The sequence below is a fragment of the Lissotriton vulgaris genome, chromosome 3_1, assembly GCF_964263255.1.
Source record: "Lissotriton vulgaris chromosome 3_1, aLisVul1.2, whole genome shotgun sequence".
Taxonomy (NCBI): domain Eukaryota; kingdom Metazoa; phylum Chordata; class Amphibia; order Caudata; family Salamandridae; genus Lissotriton; species Lissotriton vulgaris.
This window is the reverse complement of record NC_141689.1, coordinates 868,425,590-868,443,171: the sequence shown is the minus strand read 5'-3', so window position 1 is coordinate 868,443,171 and position 17,582 is coordinate 868,425,590. Positions and strand designations below refer to the sequence as shown.

The 17,582-nt window shown below is 45.5% G+C and overlaps 1 protein-coding gene across 1 annotated transcript in view; it reads left to right on the top strand.

Annotated features, from left to right (window-relative positions):
- AOPEP (aminopeptidase O (putative)) overlaps positions 1–2,611 on the top strand; it is a 1,575,581-nt gene extending 1,572,970 nt beyond the window's left edge. The window contains exon 17 of the mRNA XM_086961188.1: positions 1,263–2,611. The gene's annotated coding sequence lies outside the window, so the exon portion shown is untranslated. The remainder of the gene's footprint in view (positions 1–1,262) is intronic.
- Positions 2,612–17,582: the final 14,971 nt, after the last annotated feature.

Below are 17,582 nucleotides of genomic sequence, written 5' to 3'. Positions count from 1 at the left end.
TGACTTTGCATCGGGACTGCGCCACAAGATTGACGCAACCCAGACGGAAAATCATAGTAAATCTGCCTCTGAGTCTCATCCCATTCTAGTTACCATCACCACACAGGATCATACCACAAGGAGATGGGGAAAGTGTGCCTACATGGATTCTCTCTCCCTCCGCAAACGTAACTGCCCTAGTACACATTAGAGAGTAACCCGGACTCCGCCGTAACATGCGAGTATGGAGTATCTACGCCATCTAAGAATTCATGTCATTCTGCCTGTCTGGCCCAACCAGAGGATTTCTCTGTGGGTGACAGCATTCACCTTTGAACATTGCAACATCTAGCATACACCATTCCTGATCCATAACACCCGGTCATAGGGCTCCCATCACCGAGGAACAAGGACAAACGCCCCACTCTTCCAAGCACTAATATAATAACCAGGTCTGGGCCCCACCTTTCTGCGGTTATGTAAGTAGCCCCTCTGAGAATGCACAAAACTCTTCCCCCCTCTATCTGAGTCGATGGAAACCCTCACTATCCACCTCCAGTTCCCTCCAGTGCTGGCAAACTCACCCAGCACTGTGGTGAAATCCCCGAAGCCAGCCTGAAAACATCAAGGTAGCCGAGTAGTTGTGTTAACAGAAGGCTTGTCTCCCAGCTGGGCGCGGCTTCCGATGCGGAAAACTGTTGATTCTATCATTGAGTTGAAAACAAAACTTGGTTAGAATAGAAATCAGGGTTTCCTGGTCGTCTTGGGTTACCGAGAAAATGAAACAATGCAAGTGACGTATACACAAAAGGAGTGGTCTCAAAGAAACAAAATATTTTTTATGCATAAAGACATTTTCTTCGAACGGATGCAGAGAATGGCAGGAACATTTGATAACCTTTATTTAAACAATGCTGCCCCTATTTCAAATGGCTGAGCCAGAGGTTTGTGGGGCCAGGTGATTTCGGCTGATTTTAGTGCTTTCTCCATATGTTGGCAGAGTGTTCCCTTTGAGATCAGCTTTTAACACCCCTTCCCCCTTTCTAACATTCCGCTTCATATGGAAAATACAACGTTGTTTGTTGCTTCTGCCTGCGTAACTCCGGTTGTATATGTGAATACTAAAGTACATTTATGTATCAGAGATAAGAATCGCCCTGTCTAGTAGGAAGTCTGATCTGGAAATTGAAATAAAACCGGAAAATGGTCGTTTATTGGGTTCCTTTGTGAGGCGGTCTTCCTGGAGTCCGGACCATACATTTTAACGCTGTTTCCTTTTGCAGGAAAGATCACAGGACGGTTCTTTTAATAGATGGCCTTCTTAACCTCGTGGAGCTAGGATTTCATTCACCCGGCACATCAAAGGGAGGATTGTGTGGCTGCTGGAACAACTGGATGGCAGAAATATTGACTTGTGTTCTGAGAGCCTTCACCGAGGACGGCGCGCCCAAACTCCCAAGTCGGATATGTGTACTGTACTGTGGCCCGGCCTGGGCTGTTGATTGCATTATTCGTCAGTATGACTTGCTGAATTTCATGCGGAAGTAAGTTGCTTGCAGCCGAATCTAGAGATGTGTGATTGTGAGGATGGGAGAATGTGTGGGGGGAGGGCTGGGAGAAAGATTAGGAGGGGGGACCTCGCCGACATGATGGGTTGTAACTGCTCCTGAGGGTGACACCGGTGTTTCACCTCTGCTGCAAATTGTTTCTGAAACCCAGGAAAATCTCTGTGGCGTTTGGTTCGGACAAAATCCTGCCAGCCAGATTGATCATCCACTCTTAAGTATGAAAAAACACAGGGAATTTAATTCTGGTGTTACATTATATGTTTTCCAAAATGTAATGCCTGCTCCATCCCCAACCAGTGAAGTAGCAAATTATGGTTTCTGCCACTTACTTCCTACATTTGCCTCCATTTTCCTGAGAGTAAATGTCCTGAAATGCTCACAAGTCCAAACCATGACCATGTTACCCCTTGACATATTGTCTTCATCCTGAAAGCCTACTGCAGATTTCCGGACCTGAATGCGCAATGCAGTATATAATAAATACAAGGAGCCCTTCTGCAGGAGTTCCTTGCGTGAGTTCACTGTGATACGCATGAAGAATCCGAAAGCTTGGGTGGGTTCCTAGACCAAGGATCAGGGTTGCAAATGTGATGTGTGAAGACCGTCTCAAACACAGTGCCTGGATACCAACATATGTAGCAACATGTTTAGTGATCACCTCAAATGTTTTAGAAGGGAAGGAGCTCATGGCTGACTATTTTAATTCATATTGGTGCTCCCTGAATCTTCTTGCCGTTTGAGAATAAAGCAGCTCCTATGTTTGACGCGGGAGCCCCGTATTAGTCAAGGACATGTTATTCTTGGTTCTTCAGCTTTCCGGAGTCCGTTGATCTTTCGTTACAGAATATTTGTCCCGGATGCACTTTGCCTGTTCTGACACTTTCCTCTGGGCTGTGGTTATGCTGTTGGACCACAGCAAGATCCTGTGGTCTGGCCTCACAGTGACTGTGCTCGCTGCCCCTCTGTTAAATGGCTTTGAATGCAGAACATCCGCAAGTCTCAAGGATCAGGGTTTTAAAATTGTACAGATGAGTCTGCTTAACAATAAAGCTTTCTTAATTACACTGTCTTGCCTTATTATTGGGATGGACGGGAATCTAGCAATTCTCCTGATTATTGTGCAAAAATGAACCTTACTTCAAAAAAGGAAGTGTCTTCGCTTTTTACGCAAGTGAAAAAGAAGGGAGTTTATAGCCCCAGAACCCACAAAATAGTGAAACTGTTGGGGTTATTTTGTGTGAGAAAAAGTGCAATACTGCATCCCGGAATCCAGATAACTTCAGAGATATCAACATCCTTGCATCTTACAAAGAGACAGTCCAGGCACTAATTCACTATAAAATCTAAAAACTACATATTAGAAGGCAAAATGCCCTACAAGAGTTGCCCTCATTGAGTTTTGAATATACACAGCATATAAAATACATAAATCAGACATTCTTTCATCATAAGTTTGCCCAATACAACAGACATTAACCTACTGGTGGAAGGGCAACTTCTGTAGGCAGAAAAATGGTTGAAAAATTCCTGCATTTTATGTTATAGCCAAGAGAACGGTGGTGATTACGTGGATGGGCCAGTGTGGACCAAGTGAAGGGAGAATAATGGCAAATGTAGTTGAATGGCCGTAGCCGAGGAGGCAATTCTGAAGAGGTGCAGGCATGATGAATGAGTGCAGGAGGCTATTGCGGTGTGGGTAGGACTGTTGGATAGATTTACGGATCTGGGACGGGTTGGGGGGCAGGAAGGGTTATGCTCCTCGTTGGATGATAAAGGGTTACAAGTTACAATTGAAACGTAAACATGGACAGTTTTTTATGAGAAGGGAGGAAGAACATGGAGGGGGAGATGCAGGCAGATTCTTCGCCTTCGAAAGGCATGTGAACATGTTTTGTATTGTAATTGCATTTAAATAGCGCTTACTAACCCTGACGAGGTGAGTGCTTTTTCGGCGAGTATCACGCTACTCCAGAAACCAAGAAGGATTAGTATAGTGAAATATGAAAGTAATTTGAGTGGTGGATAGGTTAGGCAATTATTTGGATTCAGAAGGATATCGGAGGGATAGAAGGGGAAAAAAGTCTTGCATTTATAGAGCGCTTGTTACCCCTGATGGGGTGTTGAAGCGCATTTTTTGGCGAGTAGCACGGTACTCCGGAATTCATAAAGAATTAGTGGTGAATTAGTAAAGTGAAATATGAAAGTAATTTGAGTGGTGGATATTAGTCAATTATTTGGATTGAGAAGGATAGCGGAGGGATAGAAGAGGGGGAAAAAAGGTTTACATTTATATAGCGCTTGTTAACCCTTGTATTTTGGGCAAATTAGTAATGTGATATTAAACCGATTCTACTGTATGACGTAAACCTTGTCTGTGACGTGGTGGTTTGTGGCAGTTGGTTGGGTATCAGTTGGCCCTGTTTGTATTGTTGAAACTGATTAAGTATATTAAAAAAAAACAAAAAACTACTGGTGGTACGTCCTCCCTGTTTCATCTGTGATAGTGCGTTTACCCGCTGGGTGGAGAAAAGGACCATGACCCACATTTACTGTTTGCACACACGCTCATGTGACACAAGGCTGTGTAGTGCTGCGCATGCAGGCCTTTACAGTGGTAAGGAAAGTGACGCATGCAGGCCTTGATAGTGGTAAGTGAAGTGACGCTCTCTTTTGCGTCGGGCGAGTGCACACACAAATATTTGGTAAATGTGAGCTCTAGTGTAAAGCAGATATGTTAACAAAACCTCAGCTCCCACATCCTGAAGATCTAGAACCATGGCAGTGCTTTGACTGACCGGAGATCACACATGTTCGGCATCATGCGAGAGGATGTAGTATGAAGCCCCTGCTCAGATTTGGTCTCTTGTAGGGGAACGGGCGAAATTGTGCATTGAAAAGCAAACCTCGTTACATGCAAAAGTGGAAATCAGCAAGGAAACAGAGCTTCTACATCATATAGGGCTGCAAAAACTGCTTGTTGCAGCTGTGCTCATTTTATGAATCCACTGTTGTTCTGTTGTGTTGCTGCATTTTCATAGGCTCTCAGTACGTCATACCCTGGCATGCTGAAGCTCCACAAAACTCTTCAATGAACAGTGGAGCGTGTTAGAAGCCACAGTGTGCAAACTTTGTACATTCTGCTCATGACTTTGCCTGAGGGGGCACAGACCAATCTGATTACATTAGAAGGAAACAGTTGTTGTGGTTGAGGGATATCAAAGACTGAATGAGGTGTGTGACTGGGAGATGGAAAAGGCAGCTGACAAGCCCTGGGCCTATAAAGGCAGTGATTGTCGGACTCGCATTGCAGCGTTTTTCAAAGAACTGATGGGAGCCAAACTTATAATAGGAAAATTAACTATGCCTCGGGGTAGCCAAGACCTTTTGATTTGACAAAAATATATATGTAATATACTCATTTAAAGGGGCTTTCAGTCAACCCTCCTTCCTTGGTCTGCAGCAGTGTCATTCACATTTTTCTTCTGCCCACCACCGCGTGGGGCAGTGGGTTCGCCCACTTCAGCTATTGGTTGCGTTCCGTGTGATCATCTCATTTCTGCCCAACCACAGTGTTGTCATCACACACACCAAAAGTAACCCCTTTCACTGTCTGAATAAGGGGAAAGGGGGAATGTGTTTTATTTTCATATTAAAAAAGATGTTATCTTTGTTTTTAATGTTTTTATAATGGTTTACACACAAAAAAAATCTAAGTCAGAAAGCTGACCGCTAATGCCACACCAGTTTGCCAATACTAGTTCTGTTGTTGCAGATGGGTCTGACATTTCTGAGAACAGAATCTCCATTCTCAGACACAGTCTCATGCAACCACAGGTGATGGCTGACTGATTGTGGTCAGCTGCCCTCTCCCTACCATTTTGTAAAAACATGGGGGCATAGTAACAAGGAACAGGGAAAATTTACGCTAAGGGTGTTTACCGTTACATTTTTTAACGCCCGCTATCGCTGGATAATATCGCCTGGTTATCGCTTTATTAACAACGCTAACCGCCTAGGCGATAAAAAATTCAGCGATAGCGGCATTTTGGGAGGTTATCGCTGGTAATGCAGTGATAAAATTACAAGGATGGGGATATCCTTGTTGATAGCCCATGGTGGACTTAGCCATGTAATCCACCTCCCATTGGATTACATGGCTAAGTCTGAAAATTAGCAGACGTAAAAAAACAGCGTTAACCGTGGTTAGCGCTGCTTTTTTTGTCTCTAACAGGGTTAGGGTAAAGCTTGATAATAAGAGAAATGTTGCTTTGCTCTGGAACGCCCACTTTGCATCTCATTAGAGATGCAAAGGGAGGTGTAGTGAAGAAGGGTGCTAACATGCGATTTTGCATGTTAGCACCCAGTCGTTGATAGGGCGATATTTTTATCTCCGCTTCTTTGGCTTTTAAAGCCAAAAAAGCAGGGATAAAGCCCTCGTTAATATGCCGCGGCTTCTTTCTTGTGATTAGCTGTCCAACTCCCAATTACAATGGCCTAGATGCAGAGACCAATTCAGAATGAAAGGTGATCATTCAGAATGACTAAAACAACGGGTGCCTTTTGATAAAACAGAATTAATCCTGAGTTTAGGCCAATTTGGTTGTGACATTTGGGTTCCTATGGCACCAGCACAGTATGAGATTATTGGTCTTCAGTTGCATAAATTGGAGTTATCACCACTAATGTCACAGTACTATTGGGCCCCAATCTGGATAATTAAACACATTTTTCCTCCAGCACTTGACTCACTCAGGGTAGTGAGACAGAGAAGTCCAAGCTACCCTCGGGAGGTAAGGTGGGTTAGACACTCAGGGCCTCATTTACAACAATTGAATGCAGGACAATCCGGCACTTCACTTTGCTGCACTGCCCTGCGTCAAAAGAAAAGGGCAGGAATGCGCCGTATCTTTGAGACACAGCGCATTCCTGTCCTCTTCCAATGCACTGGCACACCACTGACTGCCTAGCGCCAACGCAGGCACCGTTGCACCATGGTGCAAGGGTATTTGCGTTGTTGGCACAATTGTTTTCATGCAGGAAGGGGATCTTCCTGCACAAAAACAATTGTTACACGTCACCTGGTGTGGGGCACAGTTTTGACACATTCCCAGATGTACGCTGTGTTGTAAATCTGGGAACGTGTCCAATACCATGGGTGTTGAGTGGGATCACCCGTGGCACGCCTCCCTGACGCAATGTGAGGCAAAGCAGCGACTTGCACTGCGTTGCCTTACACCATATCTACAAGGCCATGAAAAGCCAGGCAGGGTAGCTTTCCGTGGCCTCATAGATATGTCGCTGCACTCTGCGCTGCCGGAACGTCAAAAAAGTAACGTTACAACCACGCAGAGGGCTTGTAAATAAGCCCCTCAGATACAGTTTACACCATACTGCAGCTAGTAAGATCAATGTCTACTCAGTTCTTTTCTTCATAAAAGAAAAATACATTAATACACCCAGAAAGACATACTACAAATACTACTAAAAAACGTGGTGAAAAACAGAAGTCTCTACGACCCTCTGGGCCGGAATTCTGACCCCAATCAGTATAATAGCACCTGGATATCAAGCACTTTATAAACAGTTAACATTGCAATTTACAGTCCATGTTGCACAGGGTTACTCGTCAAAGCTAGAGCAATGGCACCAATACTTGTATTGCAGTTATGTGACTTCAGCAGCTGATATGAAGTTGAATGTTCCTGGTTCGCCCCCTGTCTCGCAACCCAAAGGAGCAGAAGTGCCCATCCTTTCTTAGAGAGGACACCACTCCGGTGGTGTCAGGTTATGGGTGATTGGTGTCTTGGCAAAGTTACTCGAGCCTCTTTCGTCCAGCATCCTCTGAATAGCTATGGGAGGGTAGCGGCTGGCCATAGTGCCAGTCCATCCGGATCTGCTCAGGTGACACAAAAAGGGGCTAGTGTGTGTACCACAGATCCCACTGCTCTCAGCCTAGGCTCCCAGGGCAACAGTGGTACTTGATACTAGTGCGGAAAAAGCAAGGATAAAGCGGGAGACCTATACTCTTCTTAGCAACAAATGGTAAGTAGAAGTGCCTACATGCTCCCACAGCACAGAGGAGGGGTCCGGGAGTTTAAACTATCTGTAACAGTATTTTGCTTCCCCTGATGCTCATGTGTAGCAAGTTTCCTTGCCTTGTGCAGCTGCCTGGAGTCTTCTTGTGCTTCAATGCATCAACGGAGGCCACACGCCTCACAGATACAGCTTGTTCTCTGCTGGAATGCTGTCTGATGTGCTAAAGCCTTCTGTCAGAATGGCGCATTCCATTAAAAGGTAATCCACCACAGAGACCCATCAAGCGCAGGCCCTGCTCCTGAGCCTGAGAGAGGGAATGACAATCCAACTACTTGATTTCACTCCTGGATCACGGCTTACTCCACAACCATGACTGTGCCTGGTCACTAAACAAGTGCAGTGATGAACAAACAAGTGTCCAATGAGACCAGACTTTTATCATTCCCTGATGGAGAGGCTGATAGTCAGTGGTCGGCTACTTCTCAAACCTGGATGTCCCTCCATTCCTGGGGCACATGTCCTGCATTTTCAAAGTGTGTGAGGTGGGCCTGTAGCCATCCTTCCCAGTCTCTTGGTACCTGTCCCGGTTTGTTCACAGAGAGGAATGTTAACTAACTACAGATCATAAGGCCCTTACCTTCACCCAGCAGAAAGCTAAACATCAGTAAGAAATGGTGCCTACTCCAACCCACCACGCTTCTACAGGGAATAGGCAGGGGCACTGTGGAGCTGGAACGTCCAGTAGAACAGATTCCAGCTCTGCTCAAACTGAACACAATGGCTCGCCATCCTCATGCAGCGAACCCACTGGCTCCTAAAACACATCCCAGACAAAGCAGGCAAAAATAAACCAGGAAGAGATACTGCACATACTTTACCAGGAGGGAGCTATTACGAAACCCCTCGTAAGGGATATAGGGTAATGCTGTCAGTCTACCACAGCCTCAGGAGAGACCAGTAAGCCACTCCCTGTAAAAGAGGAGCGCACAATGTATGTTCCCTCAACCTTGGAGCCAGGCTCTAGGATCCTAATCCATGTGAACAGGGAGACACTTAGTAGACAGTCTTGCTAGGAGATCAACATAGAGCAGTAAAGCACTCTCCAGATCATGCAGAAGACTCCACATCCCAACAGTTGGCTAATAGGCTGCCGGTCTGAATAGGCAGGTTTTTTTTACAGTACCCATGAAATACCAGTTATTTTCCAAAACTGAGAGGTAGCGAGGAGGGCTTGGCCTGAGTTTCAGCCATCTTATTTACACAGGTCTTTGGTGAGGTTTGTTTTAGATAAAGAAAGGTTTGGATTGTAGAGTTTGGAAAGTGGGAGACTGGCCTCATCGGTATTGGTAACTAGGGCAGAGGCCCTGTCACAAAATAGAGACACACACACACCCGCACACACACCCCCCAGGGCAGTCCAGTAGGTAATGGGTGAGAAACACAACTACACATTCTGGTGCGAGATTGTCCATCTTTGAAACAAAAGAAGGATAAGTGACATGCCCACCTGCTCAGTCCTGGATACTCCATAGCAAGAGATGAAATCCCAGGTTAAGTGTGAAGTGGACTGTATGTAAGAGTGGTAAGCACAATCGAAAGGCTCAAAAGCTATGATTTGCCAGTCATTTTATATTTCATGAATTTGTTTGATTCATTTGTAGCGCTATTTGCTTTGACCAGGTGTTTCTGGGTCTATATTGCCTTCATGACCATTTACTTGACTGCATTTGGCAGAACTTGGCTAAAACATTCAGAGAAAATATAATCAATTTTAGTTATTTCCTTTTAAGCTTTTAAGTATACTGTTTAAGGATCATGTTTAACGGGGAGGTGAAAATGGTGAGAGTTAGGGTTCCAAAATGTGTTTTTCACAAGCTGTTTAGAACTACACCAAATTTGCTATGCATATGTGTATGCTGTACACGTTTTTCTTTTTCTAGTTTGGAGTAAATTGATTATAGATGTGTAAGGCAGAAAGTGAGGTAAAAAATGTACATAAGGTTTCCCACGACCACAGCCATTTGAAGATTTCAAGTATTAATTCTGAACGCATTTGACGGGCTGTCAAAAGCTGACCATTTTGCCCTGTCCATCAATTTCTGAGGTTGGTGGTCCTGAAAAAGTTGGTGGACTTTGAGGTGAAAAAAAAATCCTTCCTTAATGAAAGGCAAGGTGGGCAACTCCCACTATAAGCAAGGACTGAACCCTGTGGCCAAAGCAGTGCACATTTTACACCCCCGAAAAAAATGCCTACATTTAGTCACAGGTTACCTGATGGCTTGCAAACAATAAGCATGTATTTCTATTGTAAAACAGGAGCTGGGATTATTGTACCTCTGGAAAAAGATGTGGTGGATGGAATGTCTGAATTGACGTTAATTAGTGGCAGTGCTCCTCGCGCATTCCATTCCATTCCATCATTCTAAGCTCACTGTCCTGTTCCAAATAAGAACGATCCATGTGTAGAACAATGCTAGCCCTGGCCTGAACTGGTAGCCTAAGTTCTTTATGATCCTAATGCCAGGCTCTGTTTAATTTTTCTCCTGTACTCACCAAGTCGCCATTCCTTCTCACATTATTATTAGAGAACGGAAGATAAAACCAACAGGGATCAATAGAACAGGATCGTTTTTATAGCACTTTTAAGGCTAAATAAGGCAAACATGTTTATAATATGAAAAGGAAGGCTGTTTGAACATTTGTAGGTAAGGGTTGCATGATGGTACAACACATGCCTGAACAATGCATGCCTGTACCACGAGGTCTCAACCGCATCTTTGCATGCATGCCTTTACCACTCAATTTTGTGGTAAAGAAATGATGGGTGAAGAGATATGAGTGCTAAAGATCATACCCCTGCCCTGTAAATTGTTACCTTTCCCCATGCCTTAAGCCCTAAAAATTACCCCATGCCCCAAAAACTACCCTGACCCCAGTCCACCCCGCCCTGAGCCCTAAAAAATGACTCCTACACCTTCAAAGTACCCTGAACCAGCCCCCCCCCCCGCACTGAGGCATAAAACTGCATGCTGCCTATAAAAAACCCCTATCCCTCTCCATCGCCCTAAAAACGACCCCCACCGCAAAGAACTACACTCCAACCCACCTAAGACCCAGCCCCACCTACCTCACTGCGTCCACTCTCCATCCTTCCTCGTCTTTCTGTGCCCGCCCATCCGCTCTGTAACTAGACCACACATTGCCTTAACCAAGTATATGCTTTATTAAGGCATATGCGTGGTTCAAGCATGCGTGGTTCAAGCATGCGTAGTTCGACTTGCGTGGCTGAACCCACGTTGTTAAGGCCATTTCCCGTGGGTAATTAAAGTCCATGCATGGCCGCAGGATCGGAGCGTTGTTATGCGCAGGACTAAGAACAGCACTTGAGACTCAGAGGCTAAACATTTTGTAAGCTATCGTGAGAAAAGCTAGAAAAAAGTGAGTAAATAGTCACATTTTCTTAGATTACTAAATAATCGGACATCAAAATGTTAGTCTTTAAATATGTTTCGGTGAGGAATCTGGCATCTCTAACCCTCCTTACTGTTGAACAATGTGTACACAACCTTCCAGGATCATTTATTTATTTATTTATTTTGAAAGTTTTATATAGCGCGAACAAGATCTTCGCAGATATCAGAGCGCTTTACAGAGGGGGGGGAGCATGTATACGCAGATACATCAATCATGTTAAAGGTACATTGAGGTGATAACATAAAACAATCAATAGGTCAATTTCAGAATCGAAATAACAATACAAAGTGTTCAACAAGTAGTACAGATGAGTATCAAGTCTTTGTAGTTTATCTCCAGTAGTCGTTCAAGTGTATTTAGCCATGAGGATCGCTTTTACTTCTTTCTTGAAAAGTATAGTAGAGGTGATGAGCCTGGTTTCAGGGGGGAGCGAGTTCCAAATCCTGGGAGCCATTCCTGAGAAGGAGCGTTTATAGGTTTTTTCCTTGCGGAATCTTTTAGGCTTTAGCAAAAGATTATTTGTACCTCTAGTGTTTCTGGAGCCTCCTGAAATCGTCAGCTTCTGAGCAAGGTATGTAGGTGAGCTCAGGTGGACAGCCTTGTGCGTCAGACAAGCGATTTTCAGGTGTATTCTGGCTTCAAACGGCAGCCAATTCAGGGATTTGAAGTCAGGGGAAATGTGTGAGTGTTTTTTTGATCCAGTGATAAGTCTCGCTGCGGCGTTTAGCGAGGCTCTGATGGGTGCCGTAGTGGCTAGGGGGAGACCGCAGAGCGCGGTGCTGCCGTATTCTATTCGAGGTATGACTAGCGATTGTACCGCAGTTTGGAAGTCTTTGGTTGGAAGGAAAGGTTTAAGTTTCCTAAGGGTGTTGATTTGGTAGTTCGCTCCCTTAGTTGCTTTGTTGATGTGTTCCTGCATGCTGAGATTGGTGTCAAGTGTTATGCCCAAAGATTTTGCTGAGTCCACGATGGTGGGTTGGATATTGAGTGCCGTTAGGTCTTTAAGCCACATTTGTGCGGTAGTGCTCTTCGCGGGTGGTGAGATCAGAAGGAACTCCGTTTTAAGGGCATTGAGTTTCAGATGATTGGCGGCCAACCACGATTGGGTGCTTCTGATCGTTGAGTTCAAGAGCGTGATGTCTTTGGGTGATTGTAGTTTGAGATAGAGTTGAGTGTCGTCAGCATACATGTGGAAGTGTACATTTGATTCTTGCAGCAAGGTGGTGAGAGGTTCCATAACTAGGTTGAACAAGGTTGGGGATAGGGAGGATCCTTGTGGTACGCCTAGCGATACAGGTCTTGGTGCAGACATCAAGTTGTTGCTCTTGAATTTCTGCGACCTGTTATGCAAAAAGGACGTGAACCATTTGAGCACAGTTCCAGATAGGCCCATTCTCGTGTTTAGTAGTTCGATTAAGCTCTCATGTTTGACAGTGTCAAATGCAGAGGAGAGATCAAGGAGGATGAGGAGGCAAGTATCGTTATGATCTAGGATTTGGAGGGCGTCGTCGATTATGTGAGTCATAGCAGTTTCAGTACTGTGATTTGCTCGGAAGCCTGATTGATGAGAGTTGAGGAGATCAAACTGAGTAATGTGTTTAGTTAATTGTGTTTGTGCGCATTTTTCCAACAGTTTGGCAAGAGTCGGAATGTTGGTAATGGGACGGTAGTTGTTTAGGTCAGAGGGGTCAGCTGTAGGTTTCTTTAGCAAAGGTGTGACTTGACCAACTTTGAGGGAGTCGGGAATGATCCCTTGTTGAAGTGAGCTGTTAATGATTTTGGTCCAGAGTGGAAGGAGCGACGGGGTAAGGACTTTGACAGCGTTGGCAGGAAGGGGGTCCGTGAGGTGATTGGATGGTTTCAGAGTGCTGAGCAGTTTGCCAATTTCTTCCTCTGTGTAGGTGAGAAAGGTTGACCAGGTGGCATTGTTTTTTGGTGTCGTGGGTGCTATGCGTTGGTGTTTGGGATAGAGGCTTGCGTCTATGAGGAGGTCATTCTTTATGTTGTCAGTTTTTTGGTTAAAGAAGGAGGCGAAGTCCTCACAGGAGGGAGCTTCGCACACAGTGTTGAGATGTTGGGGTTGTTCTTTGGATTGTGTTCGGATAAGCTCAAACAGCTTTCTCGGACGATTTTTGGCTTGGTCAAGCTGACGGCTGAAGAAGTCTGATTTTGATCGTTTAATTTTCCTGAAGTAGGCGTTTCTCCTTTTCTTCAGGTTTTTTAGGTTCAGTGCGGAGGGAGCTGATCTCCAGGTGCGCTCTGCCATTCGCATGGCGCCTCTATCGTCATTGAGACTCCCGTCGTACCAGGGATTGGACATTTTTGTGGTGGCTTTTTTTAGTTGCAAGGGTGCGACTTCATTAATTATTGAGGTCATAGTGTTAAGATAGTGATCAGTCAAGGATTGGACATCTTTAACGCCAGCAGGAGGAAGTAGTAAGTTGCAGCTTTTGGGGGGCAGAGAGTTTGAGATTAGCTTTTTCATGTCTCTTTTCCAGACTTTGGGCCTGGCGGGTTGAACGGGGTTAAATTTAACTTTTTCATTGATGAAGAATGTGATGGTATGATGGTCCGACCAATCACAGGGATGGATTGATTCGAGTTTGATAGTGGCCTCTTTGGAGATGATGAGGTCGAGGATAGAGCCTTTCTTGTGTGTTGGAACGTTGCAAATTTGAGTGAGGTCAAGGGCGTTAAGGAAGTTCTTCAGACCTTTTACCACCGCATCATTATGATCGTTCCAGTGGAGGTTGAAGTCACCAAGGTATATTTGTGTGAGTTGTCGCCCGGAGTTGGCTGAGATCATGTCCATGATTTGTTGGGAGAAGGTAAGGTTGTCACCGGGTGGATGGTAAATGCCGTGCAGAGTGCAGATCGGTTTGTCCTCACTGTGAATATCGAGGCAGATATATTCACAGGAAGTTGGGGAGGGTAGGGAAGGAGAAGTTACTTTCAAGACAGAGAGGTTGTTCCTGTATATACATGCGATCCCGCCACCTTTTTTATTGCCAGACCTGTCAAGTCTAGTGATGTGGTAGTTGGGGGGGACCAGAATGTCCATTATCGGTGTAGAAGATTCTGTTAACCATGTTTCAGTCATGATGATTAAGTCAAGATCCCATTTTAGGATGAGATCGGCGATAGCGGCGGAGTGTCTAACGGCTGATCTGCAGTTGAGGAGAGTGCATTTGAGACGGGGTGTGTCGAGGGTGGAAGGGTGTTCTAGAGCGAGGGGGAATTTACTCAGGTTACTATGGATAGCGATTCTGTTGTTCAGCGTGGGGGGTCTAAGGGGATTAGATTGAATCGTGGGAATGGCAGTGAGAGTGTCGGGTGTGTTGCTATGGGGGGCTGGGTCATAGGAGCGGAGGAGGGTGATTGTGTCTAGGTCCGAGAGAGGGTTGCAGGAGCGATGGGGGCGGTTTTCACGATTGTGAACAGGGATTGAGGTCCAGTGCGGTGGTGGTCGAGTGCGAGAGTTCACCGCCCGGATGGAGGACCAGTTGGGAGCGGAGATGATGGAGGAGGCGCGTGCGCGGTGTCTGGGATGTGTGCTGAGTATTTGTTTGATGATGTGGACGTCCTGTTTGATCTGGTGGAGGGTGTCGGGTGAGGGGTGACTGGAGCGTGATAGACAGAGTAGTTGTTGTTTGATGATGTCCATGTCTTCTTTGAGCTGGAGGAGAGAGGCCGTAATGTGGTCCCCTGTGGGAAATGTGTTGGAGGTGGGGATGGAAGGCTCGGTCGTGGGTGACAAAGGGGAGAGGTTGGTAGTGTGGATGAGAGTATTGGTGGTAGGCGTGGAGTGTAGGGTGGAGGATGGGCGTTTATTAGTGGTGAGGGGGGTGGAGGTTGGGTAGTGGGGGGTGAGACTGGGGGGCGTAGTGGGATTGTAGATGGTACTTTTTTGAAAGGGTGGAGTAGAGTTGATGGAGGTGGTGTGTTCTATGTGATTGGTTAATGGTTGGAAGTGGGGGCTGAGAATGGGGGGGGATAAAGGGTGGGGTTTGCATTTGTGTGTGTCAGTTCGATGTTGATCGAGGATAGACTGGTTGCGGGTGGGAGCTGTGGTATCAGGGGTGTGAGGAATGAGGATGAGAGGAACGGGGATGGGGGCTGGTGTGTGGGGGGAAGGGGTGGGGTAGTTGTTGTAAGCGGGGGCGAGATCTATGTCTGTGCTTGAGGGATGTGAAGTAGCTACGGTAGGTGGGTGAGTGACAAAGGTACCGTGAGTAAATGGGTGGTGCATGTCGTTTTGGGTGGGAGCTGTGGTGTCAAGGGTGGGAAAGGGGATGGGGGCTGGTGTGTGAGGGGAAGGGGTGGGGAGGTTGGTGTAAGAGGGGGAGTGAACTGTGTCTGTGCTCGACGGGAGTGAGGTAGTTACGGTAGGTGAATGAGTGACTAGGGTGTCAGGCGTAGAGGAGAGGTGCAAGTCGTTTTGGGGCTGGGCTAGGTTAGAATGAATGTGGTTTGAGGCTGTGGTGTCAGGGGTGACAGGGATGGGTGAGGTATGAGAGGCTGACCAGGTGAGGTTATAGGGGGGGGAGGGTGTGCCGTTAGAATGTGTGGGTGAGGGATCTATGTCTGTAAGTGTGGAGTGAGAGGTAGCTACATTAGGTGGGTGAATGTCTAGAGTGCCGGGGGTGGAGGGAAGGTGCGTGCCGTTTTGGGGTTGAGCTAGGTTAGGAGGGTTGTGATTGGGGGCTATGGATTCAGGGGTGATATGCCTGAGGGTGCTATGAGTGGGGGGCTGATGACTGGCGAGGTATTGTTTGAAAGTGGGGAACAGGTTGTCTAGTAGTTCCAGGTTCTTGTCTGTGGATTGAATTAGGATAATCCCGTTATTGTAAATAGTGATGGTTGTTCTGCCCGGGAAGAGTTGGGATGGGGTGATGGTGAGTTTTTGGCCATGCGCGAAATTCCTGGCGGTGGAGACGGTGAGTAAGGTGCGGAACGTGTTTCTCCATTGGGCTCTGCGTGTGGTGTGGAAGATAATATCAATGTTCAGTGAACCATTGACTGGTGAGAAGTAGGTGTCTGCACAAGGCGTTTCAGGGTGGGACCTCAGGAAGTTGTGTTTAAAGCGTTTAGCGGCTTTTTTAGTGAGTGAGGGTGGGTAGTTGATTCTATATGTGTGTTTGCCGACGGGTTCCATGATGGGAGGACAGACTAGGATGGTGTAGTGTAGGGGGGAAGGGTGCGCTGTCCTAACCAGTTGCGTGGGCCTAAAGTGACACTAGTGAGTGCACAATAATGCTATACGCAGTATACAAGGTATACAAAGGCAGACAATAGTAGTGATATAGTGGGAAGTGACACTAGTGAGCTGGCACAGTATTTGAGGTAGTAATCGGTACATACAAGATTAACTGACAGGGTATTTGAGGTAGTAATCGGTGACAAGTCTGTGTGGGGTATTCAACAGTACATTTTTAAACCAATGCAGAACAAGTATCAGTATAATACTGACAAAAATACTAGCAGTTAACACTGTGAAAACCATAAAAGTATCTAATCTAGGTGACACTAGTGAGTAGTCAAAAATATGTAAGGTACATAATACTAGAATATAACACTGTGCAAACCATAACATATATAATCTAGGTGTCACTAGTGAGTAGTCAAAAAATATGTAAGGTACAAAATACTAGAATATAACACTGTGCAAACCATAACATATATAATCTAGGTGACAGTAGTGAGTAGTCTAAATCTAAAATATGTAAGGTACAGGAGTCCGTGACAGAATACCATTGCACACATAATTATGAGAACCAACAAGTGACATTAGTGCGCAGCAGCGAGAAATGTATGAGGCATAAAATATGAAAATATGAAAATATGAACAGTAGAACTGAGAAAAAGTTCACACACGGATAAAATGACAGAGATTAAATGACACAGCATATGAAAATATGAAAAATAGAGCTGAGAAAATACACACATAGATAAAATGACAGATATTAACTGACACAGCAAGTGGCATTAGCGAGCAGCAAAGGAAAGAAAGACTATATGAGGTAGTAAGCGGTGCATTACCGGTGAAAATAAAGTGGGATGTGCAAGATACAGTTAGAGTTATAGAATATAGAATATAGTGCTACTGTACGAGGCAATAATATATGGGTAGCAATCGATGCAGAAAAGTGATGCGTGCAGGATACAAAAGTGAGGTGTGTTGGCTACAATCAGGAATATAATAATAATAAATCCGGCGTAAGAAACGTCCAGCTGTGTAATTGTGCAGAAGTAGTCTGAGAGTCTAAGAGGCCTTAGGTCTTTAGGTCGATGGTAGGAATGACTAGTCCATGATGGTCTCCCCAGGATAGACAAACTAAGATGGCCGAACTGATAGGGGGGGGTAGAAATAGAAATAGAAATAGTGGTCCTTTGTCTGTTGTTGTTGCTCTGGGCTCAGAGCAGGACCATTTCACTTTCTATTCAAGGCAGGCACTGCTCATAGCTTGCTGGGAGTGAAAGTGGGGGAGTTAGAGATTAGAGCTGTGGAGCCTCGTGGACAACAAA